The sequence below is a fragment of the Amborella trichopoda genome, chromosome 8, assembly GCF_054954075.1.
Source record: "Amborella trichopoda isolate Santa Cruz 75 chromosome 8, AtrichopodaSantaCruz75HAP2 v2.0, whole genome shotgun sequence".
Taxonomy (NCBI): domain Eukaryota; kingdom Viridiplantae; phylum Streptophyta; class Magnoliopsida; order Amborellales; family Amborellaceae; genus Amborella; species Amborella trichopoda.
In genome coordinates this window covers 27,657,628-27,661,614 of record NC_142343.1, presented here as the reverse complement: position 1 = coordinate 27,661,614, position 3,987 = coordinate 27,657,628, and the positions used below count along the sequence as shown (strand labels likewise).

At 36.2% G+C, this 3,987-nt stretch overlaps 1 long non-coding RNA gene across 1 annotated transcript; it reads right to left on the bottom strand.

Annotated features, from left to right (window-relative positions):
- Positions 1-1,044: 1,044 nt before the first annotated feature.
- Positions 1,045-3,673, bottom strand: LOC148780992 (uncharacterized). The gene is made up of 2 exons (XR_016061124.1): positions 3,016-3,673; positions 1,045-1,471 (listed from the first exon to the last, which is right to left on the bottom strand). It is a non-coding gene; the product is annotated as an uncharacterized LOC148780992 (long non-coding RNA).
- Positions 3,674-3,987: the final 314 nt, after the last annotated feature.

The window sequence follows — 3,987 nt, the reverse complement described above, 5'->3', positions numbered from 1 at the left end:
CTCTCAATGGTACCATCACTATTGTATTTAATTTTGAAAACCATTTACAACAAACAACCTTTGTTTTTCTTTGGGTAAACGAACTATATCCCAAGTATGGATTTTATCAAGGGCTAATAGTTCATCTTCCATGGCTTTCCTCCAGACAGGTTGAGAGTACGCATCATTAAAATTACTGGGTTCAACATTATTAGAAATAGAACTTAAAAAAGCAGAGTACTTTCAAGAAATGTTTTTGTAGCAAATTTGATTTTGAATAGGATGAGAAACAACATGATAAGTAAAAAAGTCCTGCAATCTTGAAGGAGGGCGAGTAACACGAGACGACTTGCGAAGGGGAGGATCAGGAGGATGGGACACGGGGTTATTACCTCTTGGAGTGTCATTATCATTACCAGCTTCATTCTCATTGTCATTGTCAATATTCTGATTCTCCAGATTTCTTTCATAAGAGTTGTTGTTTTGTCTAATAGGAACTGGAAGAGGATATTCCCCATGAGCTCTATTTTCAGCTAATTCAGAGTTGGGTTGAAAATAGGGTTCATCCTCAAACATTGAACATTTCTAGAAATAAATAATGTTTTTTGTATTGGACTATAATATTTGTACCCTTTCTTTTTGTGGAGGAATATCCAACAAAAATACACTTATTAGCTCGAGAATCAAGGTTATGATCAAGAATATGAGAAAAACAAACACACCAAAAAACACGTAGGTAAGCGATGTTAATCTTCCTTTTATTTAAAACTTCAAGAGGGGATTTATCATAGAGAACCTTACTAGGAAGTCTATTAATAAGGTAACAGGCAGTCAAGACAGCTTCAGACCAAAATCTTTTTGGAACATTTTTCTCAAACATTAAGGATCTAGCAACCTCAAGAATGTGCCTATTTTTCCTTTCAGCAACCCCATTCTGCTGGGGGGTCCCGACACACGAGGTCTGATGTATAATGCCAAGACTAGTAAGGTACTCAGAAAAAGTTTTATTAACATACTCAGTGCCATTATCAGATCGAAAATTTTTTAATATTGGCATTACACTGATTGGACACAAGAGCATTAAATTCCTTAAAGGTCTGAACCTCATCTTTTGATTTTAAAAGATATATCCAAGTTGCACGTGACCAATCATCAGTAAATAAAATAAAGTATCTATGCTCAGAATAACTATCAATAGGGGCAGGTCCCCAAACATCTGAGTGAACTAACTAAAGGAGCCCATTACAATCATGCATAGACTTCTGAAAAGGAAGTTTGGTCTGTTTAGAAAATTGACAAGTATTACACCCATGAAAATCAATACTAAGATAAGGAATCAAAATGTGTAAAGTATGATCAAAAGGGTGAGCAACTCTAGCATGCCACAACTTGCTACTGAAATACTTAGCCACCAAGGCTTTATTTTCTTGATCCAGAATATATAATCCATTCGAAATTCTCCCTTCACCAATCTTCCTCCCTGTGGCCCGATCTTGAAAAACAACATTAAAAGGAAAAAAAAGAACATTGTAATTTAGATCTTTGGTTATCTTGCTCATGGACAACAAATTTGAAGGAAATGATGGTAGAAACAGTACTTCAGAATCATGAGAGTTAGAGCCAATTTCAGATTTTTCGAAACCGTGAACAAGAATAATTGAACCATTGGATATGGATATGGGAGGCTTACTAGAAGATTTCTCATAACTGGTTAAGCTCTTAAGATTACCAGTCATATGATCAATAGCCCATGAATCAATAACCCAAGAATGAATATTTGAATGAGAATGAAAAGAGTATGGTGAGGAATTGCCTAGGGAGAGTCATATGTAGAGATATTGCCACTCTTACCATACTGTTGAAAAAATTGAGCAATTTTTTTCAGAGTAATTTGTGAATCAGTTGTGGATGCTTGGGAGCCAGTTCTTTCACCTCCTATATCCTAGGAAGGTCTCAAGTGGAGATGTAAAAGCCAACATCGGTCTTTTGTATGACCAAGAGCTTTGCAATGATCACATTTAAAAGGGGGTCCTTCCTCCATTTGGAAGCCTTCTACCATGTCCACGAAAACCACGTCTACCTCTTGTTTCATTATTAGTAGACTTCTTGTTTTCAAATTTCTAATTATTTGCAACAAAGGCAGACTTCTCAATCACCTCAGTATTATTTTTTTCATGATTCATCACCTTCGTCCTAATTTTTTCTCTTAAGACAGCAGAGTAAACACTTGCGAAACTAGGGAGTTCAGCTGACATCAATGTTTGACTACTTAACCTCTCATATTCAGGTTTTAAAGCAGCAAGAAACTGTAAAAGTTCGCCTTGTTAAACACGTTTTTGGATGACGGCCAAGTCAGTAGTGCCAGGAGAATAAGTGGCCAACTCATCCCACATTGGTTTGAGACTGGCAACTAACTCAGTTACTGATTTTTCCTATTTAATCTGAGATATTTCTTGCTTCAATTGATATATGCGAGCTATATTATTTTGATTACCATATACAGACTTATTAGATTCCCATAATTGTTCAGCTGTGTCTGAGTGGGTGAATATTTCAGCAATTGCAGGTTGCATGGAATTCAAAATCCAAGACATAACCATTTGATCATTGGCTTGCCAATCTTCATATGTAGGATCATTAGATTGAGGCGTCTTTGTCTTTCCAGTGATATAACCAAACTTATATTTTCCACCGAAGGCCAAAGATACAGCCCTTGACCAGACAATATAATTGAGTCCATTGAGCGAGGTAGTAGTTAGTTTAATACTAGTATTGGACTCAAAATCATGTGTGGAAGATTTAGAGTTATTATCCTTATCAGTCATAAGAAAAAAAGTGCCCTGATTAAAGATGACAAAGGCGATGATCAAAACAGAAATTCCAAGAAATAACAAAGAATAACACCTCCACCAAAATTAAATCTCATATCCAAAAACTGATGAACGCAACCACCAATTCTACAAGGAAAACGCAGCCCAAAAAACCTCATGGAAAGGGAGTGAAAGTCAATTTAGTAAAAGAAGCCAAGAATTTTACCCCCAACATTCTTTCACAGTAGATGTTGTCAACACGATAAAGCCAAACTTTCTTGAGGGAAGAGCTCTCAAAACTTTCACAGCAGAGACGAGTTGCAGAGCCTTATCAGCTTCAAATTCACATAGAAGAACGCTGCTCAGAATGTAGCAAACCTCTGAGTAGCACAAGCAAATCTCTGCAAATAAGAAAAAAATATCTGTCCAATATCTATTCCCTGAATCACAGAAAGAAGAAGAATAGGACGATGCGAACTGCTGCCAGAAAAAGAATGGCAAATTTGCAAAACTATAACACGCCGCAACCAAAACAAATCTATGAAATTGTAGAGGTTAAGAATAGAGTTTCTTTCCATCGATCTTCTAGCAAAAATACAGCAAGAGATATCTGGCTCTTGCATCACTAGGTCAAAGAAACTACAACGATAATGATAGATCACAGCAGAGAGCTTCCACAGAACCTTGCTAGACCTTCTGCGAAAGTTTCGACAAAAGATTGCAACTGGATGAAGGCCAATGAAGAAAAAATGATGAGAAATGGATCGCTATAAAATAAATGTGAGAAGATAAAGAAAAAGAAGAAGAAGGCACTCAGATTTTAACATGGTTCGGTAGACCTTGCCTACATCCACGAGTATCAATTATTTACTACTTTTTGTTAGATCTTTTCAGCAGACTTTACAAGGTATTTATACACAAAACAAAATAGCGAGTGAAAAGGAAACTCCCCGAATTAATAGGATCTTGTGATCCCAATCATCCCAAAATAGTAACAACAAATAAAACAACCCCAATAAATTAGGAAACTGTAGGGCTGAGTGTGAATCCTTCAACAGGAGTGTTAACAGTAGTCCTGGATACCACGATATCATAACTAAGTTTGGGGATGCTATAATGTATACTAAGATATTTTTTAGGAGATACGTGGGTGAAGAGAAAACTAAAACATAATAAGTTTGAACATTAATTAGACTGT